We start from the raw sequence: 22,611 nt of genomic DNA, 5'->3' as shown, positions 1-22,611 counted from the left end.
CACCGATTATTGCAGAATACGGAGATGAGTTGACACAGACAGAGCGTGGCACGGAACACTCTGTGTTGTTCTGACATGAAGACCCAATGAAGCCTAACGCTGAAAGAGAAGACATGTATCCTTGAGTTTTCATCTGAGGCTTTGTGGCGATGCACTGACCATGTTTCATTCACCACAACTTCAGAAATATGATGCAGTCCATTTGAAAAATATACTTGGCAGTACATGTATACCATATTTGACGATGATATTGGACCTCCACGACCATGCTATATATAAACATAAGATCAAATCATTTGAGTTAGATAATAAACGTCAAGCTAAAAATCGAAAGTAATGTAAATCCCCATTGACCCTAGCATGGTTATTTTACTGTCCATCTTTGACAGGTTTTTATTTAGTGTAAATCTATGTATTATTAATGTACTTCTCCTCACGATATGGCTGAAATCCTGCCGATGTGACGTTAAATCTTAACTCACTCACTAACTCACTCAAAATCTTAACTCACTAAACAAAACAAAACAAACATAATATCATACGCCAACGCCAGAGGATTGGCAGTCTCGATTATCCGCCGAAACAGATTCCTTTGGAATTAAATGGCAAAATATACTGCGAAAATTATATGGATGGATCACTGAAAATCAGGGGTTACCCAGGCGTTCGCGAAAAGGTTAAGAAACACTTTTTATGGTGTGTGAATCAATTAGAGTGAGTGAGTAAGCTCGCATCAGCATTGCTTCAGCCATATAGCGTCGAGACCAAGTGAATGTATTCATAATTTAGTAATTTTAAAAAGTAATATTCAAAAACAAATTCATGAAACATATTTTAGCGTACCATATTTCAAAACAATTTAAGAAATATATTTGAACATAACAATATCATGTATACAGTATAAAAACACGGGCTACAGGCTACAGGTAACCAGTAACAGTACCACTGCTTCCAGCATGATACCCCAGCAGGATTTACGTCATCACTTTAGCCACTCGTGGTTGTGCACAATGCTAGCCAATATTAAAAAAACACTCAGCAGTGAGTTGGCTTAAAAACAATAATTTTAGAGTACTTTAACCCCCTGGACAGAGCCTTCAGTGAAGTCAGTTGATAATAACATCATACCAAATTTAAAAACAAAGCATTTAATTCTTCACATACATATTTAAAATTATTGTATAATAAATCTAAATATGTATGTGAATAATTAAATGCTCCTTTCAAATAGCTGATAATAAGATGCCCGCTGACACAGGAAAATAAATCAGAAAGATTTACGCAAAGTCCACACAGTCAAGCAATATATGCTTGACGGTGAAGCCTGAATCACAAGGGATACACTTAGGAGGTTCGTCCTCATCTGTCTTAAGCAGTTAAAATGTTTTTACATTAAGGGTTGCGGGTTAATCCTTGTTACAACTTTTAATGTATATTTTTTTACATCAAGGGTTGAAGTGACAGATATTACTTTTTTACATTAAGGGTTATTACTAATATTTTATATTTATCGGACATTCGTGATTTAATTGATCGTTACTTTGTCTAGATGGGCAAATGACTACTTATTTTTAGAGTCCCCTTCTACAACGACCACCTGGTTGCTTCAACAGGTTGTACAACAGGGTTTATGACCCCTAACCCTTTTAACCTATATCTATCAAACTTACTGAAATGTACAAAGTTTATCTTACGATACTCTACAAGGTAACCTCATTCCCGTTACTATCTTAATACCATAGCGACGGAAAGGAGGACTCTGGTTGATTGAAATGTAGTTATTGTCCGATTTAGTTCAATGTGTATATGTGTTAAGGAAACCCTACCACAGTGCCCACATGAACCTTTAACTGGTTCGGCGGATGGGACTTTTCGGTGGAGTCATTTTAGGCATAACATAATGGACATTTGGAAGCAGTATTACGAATATGATAGTTAAGGATACACCAGAACCATATGATATTAAAAACGCCTGGAATTCTAATGCAATGTTTTGATAAAAAAAGAAGTATCGTGTCAAGTCAAAAATAGCTATGAAAAGTTATTTGGTATTACAATAGAAAGCATATATTTTTCAGACATGAGTGAGTGAGTGAGTATGGTGTTACGCCGCTTTTAGCAATATTCCAGCAATATTACGGCGGGGGACACCAGAAATGGGCTTCACACATTGTACTCATGTCGGGAATCGAACCCGGGTCTTCGGCGTTTCAGACATGAAGTCTATACCTTTTTCTATGGAGTTTAGCATATCCTGCTGAAATACCATTATAGATAGAAAACAGCGAAAAAGAACATTAGGCATACGACCTGAAGAGTATTTCAAGTCAGTTTGGGACCGACCATTCGATCTTCTGGGGGAGCTGGGATTTAGTCGAAAAAAATAAATTGTCCTAGACAATTCTTTCAAAATAATAATAATTATGCTTCAGACTGTAGGCATCATAGTTTTATTAAATAGATATCTGGTCTTAAAGCGGTAGTTGAAAATATTTCTAGTCTCCATACAAAATACCAGCCCCCCTCCCCGGAATATCACATGGTCGGTCCTTAAGACAGTGCTGCACACAGTCACTTTTGAAAGAAGAGTTCGCAGAATTCAAGGTGAGAATAAAATATTTTTGGGACTACCACATAATAATTACGCTGCCTTTTTATAATCAGTCCGCCTTTTTATTTCTTATGATAACTTGTATATTCTAATTATTTGGTACATAGGTTCATTTTAGGATCTGTTGTTGAAAATGAATATAAGTATAGGTTTTATTTTTGTAAACTTTAAAACAATTTAAAAGTTAATAGACAGTAAATTGGTTCACTAGAATCGTCCAACTACAGATAATTAAAAAGTACCATTATAGAAAAAAACACGTTGCGTACAGCTGACGTCATGAAAAATGTGTAAATCTTATTGCTGTTCGTAGCCTTCTACGTTCACTGATACAACAGGATACTACTAATGTACCATCTTCCCGAAGCAAGGAAGTAAGCTGACTTCAAATGTCCAGTTTCCACCCTTAACGAACTGGGCTGGAATATCGGGGATTGATCGTAGCACAACCAGTGGTAATTACTAGTGCATCACGACACTTGAGCACCTTGATTAAAAATATGAAGACAGTTGGAAAATATCTGTCGACGCCAAGTTGACGGTACACATGTTCTGTAAATCCAGCAATCAAAATAATTCGGCACGGCTGTTGACATGTTATGATTTAACCGTATGTATATTTCGCTTTTCACTTTTAAAGCTCGTAGCATGAATTGCACGTGCTGAAATTGGATATAAATTGGCTACTATCACAGCTTGGAAAAGCACACCAAAAAAATGTCCGGGTTGACTTCGGTGCAGATAGAGGGCAATTAGTATGACACAACTGGGTGCCCATATTTCTAGAACGATTGGATGTCCGACAAGGTGAATTCGTTGTCGTCCTCACGTTCCGGAGAACAGACACGACCTGAACAAGAACTGAGAGAAGAATGACAGCGAATACCAAATCACGTCATCCGACGTTTGATGTCATCCGACCGCCTTCGTGGTCTAGTTATAGAGCCCAGAGGGCGAAAAGTCCGGGCTTCGATCCCTGGCCGCGGTATCTCAGTGGGCTAGCACTGTAAATCACACTGTAAATCACACACACACGTGCATGCACATCGCTATATAAGAGCAAGAATCTTGGACGAGACTTTAAACCCAATTTCACCACCTCACCCCTCTTCCCAAGGCAAGGGAGTTAAGTGACTGTAAAAGTCCAGTTTCCACCCTTGCCGAACAAGGCTGGTATTTTGGAGTAACATTAACGAGCCTATGCATAGTCCAATCAAAGTAGCTCAACAAAATCGAAATCTGGTTCGTAAACTGTCGTGCAGTTTTCGGCCAATTGCAGGATTTGCAAAGCATGTGCACAGCCAACTCATTGTCAACATGTATTTTCCAATTTTTTCATGTTTTTAATCTAGGTGCTCATGTGATTTGATGCACTTCGCGATGTAAGACCCATTTTATCACAATATGTGTCTTGATTATCGATCGGGGGCATGGGTGGCCCATTCTTCTAAGGCGCCGCGATTCGCTGTGCAGAGTTGCGTCCCTTGGGCACGCGAGAAACCTATGATTGTGGGTTCGAATCCCAGTTCGCCCTGATTATGTTTCTAGGTTCGTCAGCACCATACCCGTGCTCGTAGGTTTCACCGAAGTGGTTAACGTCTGAGACCTGCATCACTTCGGGCTTTCCTCCCACATTAAGCTGACACGCCGTGATATAACTGGAATACTGTTAAAAGCGGCCTTTAACCCAACACACTTGTGATGACTGACACTCCTATCATAATAATATTGATAAGAGCCGTATAAAACAATACCCCTTGGTTATTATATTTTTGTCAGTACAGGCGATTAAATCAATCTAACGGGAACAGGTGGTCATATTCGATGACTCTGTTACTCATGATGTCAGTCACAGGAATGTCTGGTTCAGACTCGAATATATACAGATCGCCTCATTAGCTGAAAGGAGCACGGGTGGCCCATTCATCTAATGCGATGTGCCTTGGACACGCCAGAAATCCCGGTTCTCCCTATTTATGTTTCCCAGCACCATACCCGTGCTCGTGGGTTTCACCAAGTAGGTACATGTATGTGACCTGCATCACCTCGGGCTTACCACACTCATTAAGCCTGACACGCCGTGATAATAACTGGAATACTGTACAAAGAGGCGTGAAACCCAACTAACTCAATCAATTCCGTATCGACAATACCTTTTCCTGGACCCGTGAAGATTCCGGAAAAGGCGACTATGCTTGTCCTAAAAGGCGACTAACGAGATCGGGTGGTCAGGCTTGCTGACTTGGTTCATACATGTCATCGATCCCAATTGCGTGGATCGATGCTCATGATGGCAGTCTCTGGATTGTCTGGTCCAGACTCGATTATTTTAAAGACGCTGTCATATAGCTGGAATATTTCTGAGTGCGGCGTTAAACAACAAACACAAAAACAAACAAACAATACCTTTTTCCTTCTCATACAGCATATACCCCGGGGCTGGGTCACTTGTGGATTTTCCGTTGAAGGTGACGGCGTACCCTCTATAGACTGATTCTTTTCTGTTCACTTGAAAACTAACACAGGTTTTCTCACGGAAACAGAAGTTGCCACATTAAATTGGCTTCGTTGAATTCTTCTCCCACAACAACCTTCTGAAGAAGAGTTGATTATCAACCGTCGATGCGTGAGTGAAATAAGTAGGGTGACAAACTTGCGTTGAATCTACCAAATATATAAACCATAGAGTCAGGACACAAATGTAAGCAGTGCCCATACTTATCACGTCACATACAGTTTCGAGATCAAATCCTACTGATGACAGCTGTAGGGTATGAAGCTTCCTACCCTAGTCGGTATTGTGTTACCAGACTGTACAGAAAACATAAACAGAGTCAGTGGTGCAGAATCTTTAGAAATGGTGTGAATGGATAAGAAGCGGAAAGTGTTGTATTTTTCTCTTTCAACCATCAGGTAGGTTTTGTTGGAATGCATACGTTATTAATCTGTTTACTACAGCATCAGAGTGCACATAAGTGTAACTTTGTTATGCATTTCATGGCGTTGCGTTTTGTCTTTGAAGCAGCAAATGTTGTCATTGATGTTTTGAATTATTCAACCGCCATCGATAAATACAAACAGCAATACTTCGACTAAACCTCTCTGAAAACAAAGTAATTGTTGGACTGGACCTGAAACGCGTACGGTTTCTTCTTTACACGATCAATACATGGGCCAGGCCGGGATAGCGGGTAATACTAAAAATGGATTGCAGAATAATAAAACGAAACGTGCATATCTAGGCAGATCTCAAATGTCCACAAACGTATAGTTTTGCTCATTTAATTGAGTTTGAATCAAAATACATCTTAAACAATGTAATAAACAGGTTATTATAACTACATACCGTGACTCCTTGTAGAAAAGTCAGTGTCTTGACTGTGTTTTCTTTGATGAGAATGTTTCTCACCGACCTCAGCGTGTAGGGGATTGATGTCCTGGGCAGGAAATGACATTGTGTTGACTACTCCTCTTTCATTAATCAACGTGTTGGGCATCCCCAATTAATCTCTACTAATTAATGTTAAACCAACACAGGATGTTTTCTGGAAGTGGATATTCGCGAATGTCAAAGGGCTGACACGACACTTGTTAATAACTGTCCTAGCACTTCAAAAGTTACTAAACATTCTTTATATCTAAAGACTAGTATTATATCTACCTATATACGACTTAAATGTCTCATATTGCGGTAGTTAAAGAAAACAAGTTGCTCAAAGTGAAGCCCTTTTCCCTCTACATTCTCAACATAGTCTCTATCTAAAGTGTTTGGCTTGTGTTGGGTCCGACTTGGCCCGGGCTGACAAAATCAATTTTAAACACATAGATGTATCATCAAATGTGTTTACATCTGTAGCTTAGTATTATATCTACCTATATATCACTTTATAATGTGTCAGTACATCGTATTTAAAGTCAACAAGGTGCTCAAAGTGAAGCCCTTTTCCCTCTACATTCTCAACATAGTCTCTATCAAAAGTGTTTGGCTTGTGTTGGGTCCGACTCGGTCCGGGCTGTCAAAATCTACTTTAAACATCATCAAATGTGTCAAGAGACGAAAAAATATCCAAAGTCACGCACAGTGAAACAGTAAGGTCTGTTTGTTTGTTGTTTAACGCCCCACTAGGCAATATTCCAGCGGTCTGTAAATAATCGAGTCTGGACCAGACAATCCAGTGATTGACATCATGAGCATCGATCAACACAATTGGGATACCATGGCATGCATCAATCAAGAAAGCGAGCCTGACCATCCGATCCCTTTAGTCGCTTTTAACGACAAGCAAACTCGCCTTTTACGGCAAGTATGGTCTGCTGAAGACCTATTCTAACCCAGATCTTCAGGGGACGAAACGGTAAGGTACCTATGACATATACAGACAGGCTGTTGTATTCAGTTGTCATGGACACCAGACCCAAACACAGAAGCAAATGGTTCTCGAGTTTAAACAAGTTCCCTGCAGCCTGTGACATTGAGGATAATCTTTGTTTTGTTGCCAAATGGTCCAGGGCTGTAAAGGGGATGCACAAGGCATGCTGTCTATAAGAAGTAAAACAAATATGGTTTCAAATATAATTAAAAGTGATCAGCACCTTGTCCTCCGAAAGGAATATGTAAAGCGCTTACGCGATGGTGTGTTTCGGTCCTTGAATAGTGGTATGCACAACTAGATACCTCTTTTTTATTTGTACCCTCGCGCTAAAGCACTATGTATCTATTCTACAGTAGGACTACATTAAGTATCAAAACACAGTAGGTTTATCTCCAGTCTACCATGACGGCAACAACGTTTTGAAAACGGCGCTCTCTTGCAACGCGTAATAACACAGGTGCACAGGTCCGCAATCTTAGAACATTCCAAAAAAGTGGTCACAGGTAGTTATATATGTAACAATTATTACTAAAGTTCAAGATTAAAAACACCATAGTCGTGAGAAGTTCATAACAAGTGTTCAAAACACATAGTGTTTCAAAAGAAGTTGACAAATAACACTCCTTACTTAGTCCAAAGAGAGATGTTTTACTTTCCACCAAACTGTTGTACACTGTGGACTGGCGGTCATTTCTTGGAATTTTGCGAGAGTGGTCATTTCTCGGAAATCAAACATGCCATCATTTCTATTGTAGGGTTGACTGGTTATAGAAAAAGGTTTAAAAATGCTAAACGAATATATATTTTACAGCAAACTATATGAATTAACATTCTATTATCCATTTAACATGTGTAAGTGTTATTATTTAGTTAGCAATTACCTCCAGTAAACAATAATAAAATCAAAATAAATGCCTCTCCACCCCGAACTTGGATGTGGCAGAACTTGACCTACATCACGGTTACTCACACCTCACAGCTGTCAGTGGCTGACAATCAGTGTTTACATTCTCGGTAAAGAGTTATAGAAAGAAGCAGGATGACAACCCCGATCTATGATGTGGTTCAACATTAACAGGTAGATTATCTGGGATTGATCGAGCCTGCTGGTACATCCATATGATTACCAATGTGACTGAGTATGACTGAACAGCCGCTTTTTAGGCTGCAGACGAGCCGGATATTTTGAAACGAGGAATCTGCATGGTGTGACCCATTAATTTCAAGATTTCACGGATCCAAAGCCAAATAGTGACAAAACTTAGACATTTGTGTCCAAGAAATAGTGGACATTGTATGATTTTCTTAATTGTGCGTGTTCTGAAATTAATTTCATCAAGTTTGATAAGCTGTCACTTCAGTTGGGACATTGTTTTCGCGGACTTTCGAAGGGAGTGTTTTCTGATGGACTTTCAAATCCCCTCCTGACAAATTCTAACGGTGGTGGTTGACGGAGATGGCAACGAATATCGATCAGAAAAATGTTTGTAAATGACATGTTGTCATGAATAAATTTTTTTCAAACAATTTTTATAATGTTTTATTTTACTTTCATTGTCGGTTGTTTCTTAAGGAAATAGCTTAAATTGTTCCGATTATGGTCACCATAGAACAATTCTCTAACAGTTTCATAAACATTTCATTTCATTTCAATGTGATATGACCATGCACTCAAACTCTCTCGAATTTCACTTTTGTTTCTGTAAACAGCCCCTCCCTTGATTGCCAGATGGTTTGTTTGTTTGTTATTTGACGGCGCACTCAGCAATATTGCAGCTATATGACGACAGTCTGTAAGTAATCAAGTCTGGACAAGACAATCCAGTGATATCATGAGCATCGATCCACGCAATTGGAAAACGATGACATACATCAACCAAGTCAGCCAGCCTGACCACTCGATCCCGTTAGTCACCTCTTACGACAAGCATAGTCGCCTTTTAGAGCAAGCATGGGTTGCTAAAGACCTGTTTTATACAGGATCTTCATGGGTCAAATTGCCAAATTGAGGAAACTGAACACTGGCATGAATGTTTCGTATTTTAATAACATCATTTTTCGAAACAAAATCATCCAAAGTAAGTAAGTGTTAGTTTATAATTCATGAACTGGTTGAATATCAATGAATATTGATAAGTGTTGTGTTATACAAACACAGACGCATAATGCATTGGGTGGTCAGGCTCAGCGTTCCCGCCTGCTTGGGTCGCTGCTCATGATATGATACACTGGTCTGTTTGGTAAGGACTCATTTAATTACAAGCCATCTTATTACATACGGCTAGAATATATGTGGCATTGAATAAACAAGCAAACATCAAGTCATACTTTTCCATTCATTTTTTTCTGGGAATAAAGTACCTCCTATTACTTTGATGGTGTGGAGGTATTGCACAAGTCATCAGCATACGATATATATACCTGATCCGGAGCAATTCTCAAATGGAGTTTCGCTACTTGTAACTTTTTTTTGGTTCATTGCCATTGGATACCTTCAGTTCAGAGAAAATATTTTGCTGTTTAGTATCTTTCACTATCCCAAATTATCAAAAGGCCCCAGTTCACATAGAAACTGATCTGTACACAAAGTTTCGTCCAGACATGTTCAAAGGATTTGGAGTTTTGTTCCGGAGACGAGAATTGCCCACATTTACTGAGGAAGTCCAACGGGTCGTCATGAAAAAAACAAACAAAATAAGCAAATCAAAATCAAAATAAGCAAAAGGCACCAGTTCACCATGAGATCAGTCTGTATAATGAGTTTCATCAAGAAAGGTTAGACGCTTGAGGAGACCGTTCCGAAAATGGATATAGGACGGACGGACATGCTGATCAATAAAACCTCTTTATAAATAAGGGGCTACAAATGAACTAGTATTTTGCTATTAAGAAGGCTAAATCCGCCGCCGCCAACGGGACAGAATAGTTTGTGATGAATTTCTTTCTGGACTTTAGATTAAGCACCGTCAAACCGGTGAGGTTGCAATGACAACTGGGCGTGGTAGTACTAAAAAAAGACACAGAGACAAGATCAGTTGCACTACGCAATACATCCTGTTATCAATATTCATTTCCGTACAGTGACAAGGAGGGGAATTCCAACGTTGTTGGCGACGTAGCGGCGAGCAGTGTGCCAGGGCAACAATTCTATATCGTCATCAGTATGCGGTTGCCTGAGTCATGGTGTGGGGCGGTATCACACATGACAGACGAACTGATTCGGTTATCGTGACATTTGTAACAAGTATATAACAATGCCATTCAAAGAATAGGAATGAGACAATGGGCATCCGGTGAATTATCACTGCTAGGGTCACGAGTTCCAACCACTCGTGTCAAACTAGGCATCATTGACCACTCCAATCAGTGAGTTTGTTGGTTCAATTATCTTATTGCCTTTTATGCCAGTCAACAGAATAAACATATAAACTGTGTGTTGTTTTTAGGCAAACATTGTTTATTGTTATAACAGAAGTGTTTTACTCAGTGTTAATAAGCGGTGTTATTTGCTGTTTGATGGATTAAGGTCAGGATATGTCTCATTCCACTGGGGATGTGGTGAGTTGCATTTATTTTGAGTCGCATTTCTGCCTAGGGGACAGCAGTCGTATTAATTTGACACGCATTAATTTCAGGATTTACACTATCTGGCCTTACTCCCATTTGGAATTGGAGAGCAAAAGCATTTTGAGAGAGTGTCAACAAACTTGTGGCGACTTTTGTATATAAGGTAACGACAAATTGTCTACAATTCAAGATATTGATTCTCACATTTATGTATTCTCTGTTGTTTTGGTTCCAAAATACAGCAGGATTTAATGGAAAGTTACCAGGTAATATATCTGTTTGTTCTTTAGTGCTTTTAACTTTGCTATTAATTGGAAGGTTTATCACATTTGTCGATTCTTCTCGTCAGGAACTTGTACATATGCAGATGAAAGCAGTGCATGTGTTTCCCAAGTGAACGATTCAATGTTTTTCATATATCATTTAAAGTGTGACTCACGAAGCTTAATGGCAGGCAAGAGCTTTTCGTCATTGTAGTTTTCTTGCACTGTCTCACATCAATGGGACAATAGACCTCATTAAACATTATCTTTCATCATCTTCCAGATGATAAGCACATTGCACGAGTCCAAGGCATTTACTGGCTAGCAAAGCAAAGATTTGTGAGTTAATGTTTCCATAAACGGGAAAAGTAGATGGGTGCGGCTTGTGTTGAATTACTGCATTGACCAATATCAATGATTTTGAGTGTTTGTCTACAGCTGTTGTTTTTTGTTGATAAGATGGGCAATTTGTGAAGCTATTATTGTTGACGTATTTATTTATAACAAACAAACCAGCGTAATCACTATCCTGACCTACTCCCTCAACCCTGCATTATCATGGGACATTTCATCGGCCATAATCAACTTTTGGGAAGTAATAACACCAATAAAAATGGTAAGATACTCGAGGATTTACTCTCAGATGATGATTTTTTTGTATTAATGATGCAACATTCTGCAACTCTTCTCTGGATTTATCTGTTGCAGATGCCAATCTCTTTAATGAATTGGAATGGTCTGTCCACAATAACCTTTTTTGTGTGGCCATTCCCCACTGTTATTTCAGGATCAGGGTGTCCAACAGGGCAGTATCTTTTCTGTCACATTGTTCAGCATAAAGATTAACAGTTTGTCAAAGGTTTTAAACGATTCACTTGATCGATCATTATTTCTGGATGATTTCAATATTTCTTGACGTGGCAAAAACATGCATACGATTGAAAGGCAACTGCAATTGTGTTTAAATAAAATTCATAAATGGTGTCTGGAATAGCTTTACATTTTCAGAAGCCAAGACCAACTGCATTCATTTTTGTAGGAAATATAAGCCGCACAAGGGCTCTGATTTAATTTTGGATGATGCTCCTATTAATGTTGTGAAAGAGGCCAAGTTTCTTGGTATTATTTTTTTACCATCACTTGACCTTTCTGCCACACATAAATTATTTAAAGACTAAATGCCTGAAGGCTCTTGATTCATTCTTTGTACTTTCAATTGCAAAGTGGTGAGGGGACCAGAAAATCCTCCTCCAACTGTACAGAGCCCCCATCCGCTCTAAACTTGATTTCAGCTCAAACGTCTGTGGGGAAGCTTGTAAAAGAAATTTGAAAAAAAATTGATTCTATTGATCATCAGGGCCTGGGGCTTTGTCTTGGAGACGTTAGAGCTTCTCCAATTCATAGTCTGTAAAAGTCGCGTTAAATTATCTTTGCAATATAATTCTAGATTATGTTCTTTTAAATTCAATCCAGCCTATGACTGTTTTAAGCCCTGTTTACGAAGACCTATATACAAACAATTCATCACCTGTTCCACCACTTGGCGCTAAGTATACACTCTTCTATTTCGGCTGTTAAAATAAATCTTGAAAATATAGCCCCTTCTCAACTTTCGACTTCCCCACCATGGCAGTTAGTAAAACCTTCCATACACTGATTACAAGCCTGTGATTGTATCATATATCCGAGATCTGATGAAAAAGAAGTGGGACACCCAAGTAGGTGTAAATACATTACATAACATTAAACCAATTATCGGTTACACCAACTTAGGTCAGTCCAGGTTTAAAGAGGAGAGGCCATTTTACAACAATGTCGTTTTGGCCATTCTCGTTACACAAATGAATATTTATTGAAAGGTGAAGATCCTCCGTTGTCCATTCCTTGTGATAAAAGAATCACAGCCAAACATGTTCTCCTTCAACATGATAGAACTTCACTAAGGTTAACTGTCCCTTGTTTGAAAAAATACTTGCATCCAATAAATTAAAACCTGATCTGTTACTTGACGCTACTGTATTTTCATATGAATTAAACAAAATAGCTGATTAATGTATTCCTAAGTCCTCGACAAATCCACACATCCGTAAGCCATGGTTTAACAATGACTGCAAACAATCTAGGAAGGCACAGAAAAAGGCTTAGCACTATTTCCGTCGCCATCCCATGGTCCATAATCTTCAAGATTTCCAGATAACAGTTCCATCTTTACAGCAGAAGCAAACGCAATTTTTACCGCACTACAATATATCAAAAAACAATCTAAAAATAAACAGTTTATCATTTTTTCAGGTTCTCTTTCCTGCCTTCAGGCAATTAAAAATATGTCATATAAACATCCACTTTTAATCCAAATTCTTGAATTATTTAATGATCTTGCTACTGGCCAATATGACATCGTCTTTTGATTGATACCCAGCCTTGTTGGTATCATTGGTAACATTGGTAACACAATGGCAAATGCTGCTGCAAACGCATCACTCACCAAATCTGTGACACCACTTCTCATCCCATACAGTGATTTTAAGCCTGTTATTGGATGTTACATCCTAGATCTGATGCAAAAGAAGTTGGTATCAATAAATAACTTGAAATTAAACCAAATATCGGTTACACCCTCTTGGGTTGTCAGTCCAAATTTGAAGAGGTCATTTTACGACGATGTCGTATTGGCCACAGTAGATATACTCACGAACATTTATTAAAAGGTGAAGATCCTATATTTTGTATCCCTTGTGATGAGATAATCATGATCAAGCATGTCCTGCTTGACTGTATTGGTTGTGACATCACAAGGGATACATTTTTCAAATCATCATTTCTCAAGGATCTTTTTTATAATATTAATTGTCATTTAATTATTGGGTTTTTAAAAGAAAATAGAATTTTACAATAAGTTTTGATATGTCTTGTATAAAATGAATTACCTTTAAAAATTGGTAGAATGAAAGTATATCTGAGTTTGTTTCTGGCTGTATCCTCAAAGGGGGTTGACGTAGTGTAAAAATATTGCCACCCTGAGGGGATACCGTAAGTCCATGTCATTGAAAGAATATTTCTGCCTACTACTCTTTTAAACGTAGAATATTTGTATTTTTAAATTTGGCTAAATTTCGCAAGTTACTGAAGGGATGTGGAAATCCTGCTGGGGTCCATGCAGGTAACAAAGGTACTGTAAGTCCCCATGATCCCAAGTTGCTGGCGATCTATAGCCCGTTTTTATCTTGTATCGTTATGGAGAGTGCTATTCTATCTTGTTATTCCGTACTAGTTTCAATTATTTTTCTGTGATAAATCTAGTTACTTTCTTGCCCTTCGTTTGCAGTTTTTTACGGCAAGTTTCAAAATATGTATCATGTTTAACTATTAATAGTCACAATATGGCTGAAATATGTGACTTAAACAATTAACTCACTCACTCTTAATAATATTCTCATAAACTGAGCAACAAAAGTTCCTGTGACATTGAATAAGATTTGATACAAGGTTATGTTTTTTTACCAAATCTGGAACAATTTCGGCTTGCAACAGATAAAAGACCCCTGTAAGTGTTCAAATGGTTTAATTTGCATACGGACTTAAAAAAATGCGTGATTTCATAAAAAATAATGAACATGCCAAAATGTCAATTTACAAATCAATAGCGTTTGTGTCCACCTCTGGTTGCAATGCAAGCAACACATCTTCGTCTCATGGAAAGGACCAGGCGTCGCACAAAGTCCTGTGGGACATCTGTCCATATCTGCTTGAGCATGTTTCGAAGTTCCTGGAGTGTATGTGGAACACGTGGTTGACGTCGAAGGCGCCGATCCATCTCATCCCACATGTGCTCAATTGGTGAGAGATCAGGACAGCGAGCCGACCAGGGGATGACATTCACGTTGTTTTGTTGAAGAGATTCCTGAACAAGTGGAGCAATATGAGGCCGGGCGTTGTCATGTTGAAAGGTAATGCCTGGGCCATGACGACGCAAAAACGGTAGAACAACAGGGCTGATGATCTCGTCGCGGTAGCGCTGTCCATTGAGATTTCCCTCTACCACTATCAAACGGGTCCTCTGTCTTGCTGTAATCCCACCCCATACCATAACGCTGCCGCCCCCGAACCGATCTTCTTTCATGACACAATGATTGATGTAACGTTCACCTGGACGTCGGTACACTCCAATCCGTCCATTGCTGTGACTGAGGCGAAAACGAGACTCGTCAGTGAATAGAACTTGTCCCCACTGCATGGCTGTCCAGCGTAGACGCTGTCTGCACCACTGTAGACGTGCTTGACGGTGGTTTCCTGTCAAAATGGGAAGTCTGGCGGGTCTTCTGGCGACAGTCCCTGCACATCTGAGGCGACGACGTACGGTTTGTGAAGATATTCGTCGAAGGCCAGGGATGCTTCTTGCAGTCACTGTTGCTGGCTGGAATCGATTTCGTAGGTGTGTTGTTCGAATCCATTTGTCTTGTCGATTATTGGTTACGCGTGGCCAGAGGATGGTTTCTGACTGCATTCGTCTGTTGCCAATGGTGTTTTTGTGGACGTTAAATTGTCTTGCAACATCACGTTGACTCGATCCTGCTTCAAGCATACCAATGGCTCGCAGACGCTCATTTTCGGACAGGCGTGGCATTTCGTAATGTTGAATAATTGCGTAACTTTGTTGTTTTTCTGAGTGGTTGTTGTCAGCACGATGCTAAACAATGCATATGGAATCCCGTTAACGCACATGTTATTATACCCATTCTTGGGTAGTAAAATGCATGGGGCTTGCATAAAAGTCAACTTTTGCATGGAATGTATGCTTTTCTGTAACAGTTGCGTTTTTGAGACTTGATTCCATACATGTACTACAATATTGAAAACCAAACTTTACTTGTTTGAAAACTACACTAAAATATTGGTGTCACAGGAACTTTTGTTGTTGAGTATGATACTTGATGTTATGATGCCGGGCGACAGATGTCCCAACGATAACATATTCAGTTCGAGTTGTACGGGTTCCAAATAAGATGTCATAGTTTCCAATATATCTAATATATCTTCAAGAACCAGTTCAAGTTGAAGATTGCTTCATTTCTTATCAAGCATGGCCCATTTTGGAATAAACAAGAATGGTGATTGAAATTACTTGTTGTTTGCTACACAATACAAAAGTTATATTCTATGAACATGCATTTAACTTTGTGGCTCTTCAGAACTTTTAGGTATGGCCTATGCTTGAATAGACATCAATGCAGAAAACACGTGCAACAAGGATATTGGAACAGGTTAGACCCTTTACTTTTTTTAGTGAAGTTTTCCTGCATCAGGTTCTGTAGATACATGGCAAGCGTTTGCTCCTAGATAAAACACCCAATGAAATCTATATAGAAACTCACCATATACCATGTAGACAGTAGACATTATGAGACTCAAATACTGTCAGTTTCTTTCATATGTTTCAAAATGTTAAACAATTTATTTATTGTTATTTCTGATGACATCCCCTTGTTCACAATTTGAAAAACGTTAAAACCACGGGCGCCAAAGCGTACCTTTAAACAAAATAAACGTCAATCCTGGAGGAACTATGTATCAAAAATCGATTCCCGCACACCCATGCAAGGTGTGGAACATGGTTCAAAAGATTAAGGGCAAACGATCTAAATCTGGAGTTCACCATAACAAAGATGGGAATACACTTTTAACTACTAAATCTGAAATTGACAACAAACTTGGTGACGCTTTGGTAAACTATACCTCATTAACAAACAATAATCCTCAATTTCAGAGGTTTAAAAAAAAGCAGGAAAAGAAAAAGGTAAATTTTAACTCTGATAATGGTGAGGACTGCAACGAAACATTTTCACTCCATGAATTACATACTACCCTTGGGCAATCTCATGACACTGCAGCAGGAGCCGACAACATCCACTATCAGCTCCTGAAACACTTGCCCGATTCATGTTTGGAAATGTTACTCAATATATTTGTTGAAATATGGACAACCGGAAATTGTCCTCCTTTCGTGGCACAATGCTATTATTATTCCTAATCCAAAGCCTGGACGAGATCGTACAGATCCACCCAACTACCGCCCAATATCATTAACTAGCTGTGTTTGTAAAACCATGGAGCGCATGGTCAACAATCGATTAGCCTGGTACTTGGAGACCAAGAACCTCCTGAGTGGCATCCAGTGTGGTTTCCAAAAAACAGAAGTACCATTGGTTTCCAAAAAACAGAAGTACCACTGACTATTTGGTGCGTTTAGAGTCATTTATTAAAAAATCCATTGTAAACAAAAAACATACTTTATCAATCTTTTTCGATCTAGAAAAGGCATATTACACAACGTGGATGAATTTGGATTTAGGGGCAGACTACCTCAGTTCATATCTCATTTTTTAAACAAAAGACTATTTCAAGTACGAGTGGGTACTATCCTGTTTGGTCATTTCGTTAAAGACCTGGGCGTCCCTCAAGGCAGCATAATATCAGTCACATTTTTCAGACTCAAAATTTACAGTCTCACTAAAGTATTAAACAATAGCGTTGATGGTTCACTGTTTGTGGACGATTTCAACTTTTCTTGTGGTAGGATCATGAATACAACAGAAAGACTTTAAAAGAATAAAACATGGGCCAACGAAAATGGCTTTACGTTTTCTAAACCCGAAACAAACTGTGGTCACTGTGTCAAAAATATAAATTTCACAAGGATTTAGTTTTATTTTTAGTTGGTACTCATATCAAGGTAGTAGAGGAGGCCAAATTCCTGGGCCTCATATTTACCCCTCATCTTATTCTTACCACACATCAAATATCTAAAGGCAAATTCCCTGAAGGCTCTCGACTTGTTAAAAGTCGTTTAAAATTCCGAGTGGGGAGGGCAAAAAGACACTACAGATCATTAATACGTTCCAATCTAGACTGTCACTCGAACCTTTACTCGAACAGCACCGCATTAAACTTTCACTGCAATACATCACTGAATTGCAATCAAATAAATCAAATCCAGCATACAATTGTCTTTTCCACCCTCAATATGAACGTGTTTTGAAATTTGTGAAACCTTGTTCCACCACTCGGAACAACAAATTCTACCACACATTATTGCAGCTAAGATATATATTAAATCACCTTACCGTCTTCTGTCTTCACCTCCCTGGCATATGGTGAAGCCAGCAATAGACCTCACAAAAACGCAAAACGTCAGACACTAATCCGTTGGTATATCAACAATCTTGTAACCAACAACGCACCAAATATAATACTCACAGGTCCATTTTTACAGACGGGTCCAAGGATGGTGTCAAAGATGCAAGTGCCACCATCATTGGATCCAGAACTGTCTCCTCAAGAATCCCAGATTCAAGTTCTATCTTTTCTGCTAAGGTCAAAGCTATTCTAACATCTTTGACCTATATTAAACATTAAAAAAACAACCTAAAAATGTCACTTCTTTTATGAGGCATATAACTATATTATCCTAGACATTTTAGAACTATGTTATGATCTTTCTGGCCAATGTGACATCGTCTTTTGCAGGTATCAAGTCATGTAGGCATAACATGTAACTCAAAAGCCGAGGCTGCAGCTTAAGCAGCTCTTGACAAACCGTTATCTCCACTACTTATTCCGTACAGTGATTTCAAACCAACAATTAAAAGTTATACTCGGGATCTCATGCAAAAGAGGAGGGACACCCAAGTAGGAAGCAATTAACTTCACAAATTAAAACCAACAATCGGTCATACCTACTTGGGTTGTCAGTCAGAACATGGCCTATTGGCCACAGTCGGTTTACACACAAATATCTGCTTAAGACAGATGAGGACAAACCTCCTAAGTGTATCCCTTGTGATGAAAGGTTCACCGTCTGCAAAAGAGGTGGGACACCCAAGTAGGAAGCAATAAACTTCACAAATTAAAACCAACAATCGGTCATACCTACTTGGGTTGTCAGTCAAGACATGGCCTATTGGCCACAGTCGGTTTACACACAAATATCTGCTTAAGACAGATGAAGACAAACCTCCTAAGTGTATCCCTTGTGATGAAAGGTTCACCGTCTGCAAAAGAGGTGGGACACCCAAGTAGGAAGTAATAAACTTCACAAATTAAAACCAACAATCGGTCATACCTACTTGGGTTGTCAGTCAAGACATGACAATGTCCTATTGGCCACAGTCGGTTTACACACGAATATCTGCTTAAGACAGATGGGGACAAACCTCCTAAGTGTATCCCTTGTGATGAAAGGTTCACCGTCTAACTCAAAAGCTGATGCTGCAGCTAAAGAAGCTCTTGACAAACCGTTATCTCCACTACGTATCCCGTACAGCGATTTCAAACCAACCATCGGGATCACATGCACAAGAGGTGGGACACCCATGTAGGAGTGAGTGAGTGAGTGAGTGAGTGAGTATGATTTTACGCCGCTTTTAGCAGTATTCCAGCAATATCACGGCGGGGGACACCAGAAATGGGCTTCACACATTGTACCCATGTCAGGAATCGAACCCGGGTCTTCGGCGTGACGAGCGCAAGCTTTAACCACTAGGCTACCCGACCGCCCCCACCCATGTAGGAAGAGTAAACTTCACGAATTTAAACCAACAATCGGTCATACCTATGTGGGTTGTCAGTCCATTGGCCACAGTCGTTGTACCCACGAATATCAGCCTAAGACATATGAGGACGAACCTCCTACATGTATCCCACGTGATGAAAGGTTCACTGTCAAACAAATATTGCTGGACTGTGTGGACTTTGCTATCGCAACGGATTCATATCATCAAAGCGTAAATCTGAAAGATCTCTTTTACCGTGTCAGAAGTCATCTCATCTTAAATTACTTGAAAGAAATTGGTCTGTATAATAAATGTTAAATATGTATGTGAAAAAATATATGCATGTTTTTAATTTTGGTGTGATACTATCATCAACTGACAATATTGAAGGCTCTCTCCAGGGGGTTAAAGTATCGTAAAATTATTGTCCCCCTGTGTGACACGTAATCTTATCATAATCGATGTAACTATCATCAACCAGCGTTTTTAAGCCAACTCACTGCTGAATATCTTTTAATATTGGCTAGCATTGTGCACAACCACCAGTGGCTAAAGCGATGACGTAAATCCTGCTGGAGTATCATGCGAGGTGACCTAGCTTTGGTTACTGATGACCTACAACCCGTGTTTTAAACTGTATACATGATATTGTTATGCTCAAATGTGTTTCATTAGTTTTTGAATATTACTTTACATAAGTGACTAAATTGTGAATATATTAACTTGGTCTCCTCGCTATATGTCTGGAATAATGCCGATGCGATGTTACATTTTAACTCACTCGCTGACTGTAAGGTATCTAGATTTTACTGTTCCAAGTATGTCTGAGCAGTCATATCAGTTTTACCGTTTCGATCTGTTAGTTTTAAATTCTGAGCTTGCGTTTCCTGAATCATGTATATATGATGGGGTTAAGTTAAGGAGGCATTTGAGGTTACCAGTTACTTGTATATGCTACTACTACTAATATAATAATAATGATAATACAAATAGTCCATTCATATAGAGCTGTACTCCATGCATGAGCATCCTCTAAGGTCTTGGACATTCATTACCCTGATCAAGGGATCCGTGTGCAATCAACAATCATTCTCAGCTCCCTGGGGAGTATACAACCCAAGCTGCCTATTCACTGCTTGATGAACAGAGGCACAATTCGAAAAAAGTCACTTGGCCAAGGAGAGACCACATGTGCTGTATGTGCTTCAGTGTGGGGCAGGACCGAAACTCGCAGAAACGCGGTCACCCATCCAAGGACTTAAAAAACCCATTGGATTTACAAATCGTATACACCTAACTATAACACAATTTATTAAAAGAAATATCGTACAGACACAGTGACATTTGTGCATGAATGTCAATTTTTGCAAACAAAGGCGTGTGAATATTTGACAAGTACAAAATAACAAATAACTCAAGATGTTTTTCATTTTATATTGAAGAATTTAATGTGGGTTCTGGAACATGGATACATACTCACAAAAAATAGAAACGCAAAACCAGATTTTTGTGAGGAAGGAAAAAACATTTATACGAGGAACCGAAGAAAGGTATTCATGTTAAACTGCGGCATGGTATCTTAGTGAGCTAGCACTATAAATAGGCATCAGTCCGGACTTGTACAAGCAGCCACACACACACGTGCATGCATGTCGCTAAATAAGTGCAATAATCTCGGACGCGACGTTAAACCAAATTTCATCTCACCTCACCTCACCTCCTACGCTCACTGAGTAGTACCTCCATGGTTGTCGTAAGAGGCAAATAACGGGATCAGGCATGATACATGTCCTCTTATCCCAATTGTGTGGATCGATGCTCATGATATCAATCACTGGATTTTCCAGACTCGATTATTTACAGGCCGCCGTAATATAGCTTGAATATTGCCTACAGCGGCGTTAAAGATGTTTTGGTATCGACGAATCGAATGCATTTGATAACTCTTTTTTCAGATAACTTCAAATATTCTTTATTCGCCTATAACAAGAAAAGAAATTTCAGAAAGCATTGCAAACTTAAAAACATATAAAGCAGTTGGGGAAGATAACTTGATTCCTGAATTTTTTAAACATTCGTCCGAAATTCTCCTCCCCTACCTTGAAATCCTTTTTAACGTTATGCCTGAAAAGACTTATTTTCCAGAACAGTGAGCTTTGGGCCTTGTGATTCCTTTGCACAAACAGGGATCAACTAATGTCACCAACAACTATAAATGTATAACTCTTTTGAGCGTTTTCAGTAAGGTTTTTACCAGTTTCATACGCAAACGTTTTGTACTTTGGACCGATTCTTTTAATAAGATAGACGAAGGACAAGCCGGTTTCAGGCATTGGTACTCTTCACTTGATAATGTATTTATATTGCAGACACTTGTACAGAGATATTTAGCACAAAAAGGAGACCAAAATGTATGCTATATTTGTTGAATTAGCTAAAGCGTTTGACTCAATTAACAGAAACATGTTGTGGTCCCTTTGCAAATCTCAAGGTATCAGTACTAAAATTGGTAAACTACCATGTTGCATCTATCATAATGTGAAGGTTTATGTTCGAAACAAGAACACATTATATGATTCTTCTATTGTAATATTGGGGTTAGACAAGTATGTATTCTAAGTCCATTTCTGTTTTCGTTTTACATAAATATACTTTCGATACAAATATCTGAAAATTGTACCGAGGGCATCCAACTACATCCGGAAACTATTAAACTTTTTCTACTCAATTTTGCTGATCATGATGATAAAGTTATGTTCTCCGGCACAGTACCTAGACTTCAAAAGTTAATAAATGAACTTGAGAACTATTGTAACAAATGGAAATTGAAGGTCAATGTCGATAAGACAAAGGTTATAGTTTTCAAAAATGGAGGAAAATCAGGGAAATGTTCAAAACGCGAAAAATGATTATATAAAGGTAAAAAACTTAAGGTTGTAAGAAGTTACAAATATTTGGGGTACATTTTACAAATCGACTAACTTGGTCACTGCATTGCAACAAAGCCGCACTGCAAGCCAAATTGGCCGTGATTTTAATTGGCATTTTACAAAACCTAAATCCCCTTGGGAATATTAGCTATGAAACTTTTATCAAGATATTCAACACTAAGATCATTCCTATTCTACTCTATGGGGCTGAAGTATGGGGTCTAGAAAACTATGAGAAGGTACATTTATTTGCGTGTAAAAGAACTTTAGGAGTAAATACAACACTCCAAATGTTACAGTTTACGGGGAATGTTGGAG

Source organism: Haliotis cracherodii, unplaced genomic scaffold, assembly GCF_022045235.1.
Source record: "Haliotis cracherodii isolate W230 unplaced genomic scaffold, xgHalCrac1.p SCAF_7, whole genome shotgun sequence".
NCBI classification, from domain to species: domain Eukaryota; kingdom Metazoa; phylum Mollusca; class Gastropoda; order Lepetellida; family Haliotidae; genus Haliotis; species Haliotis cracherodii.
The sequence above is the reverse complement of the archived record's forward strand: the minus strand, read 5'-3'. Positions refer to the sequence as shown.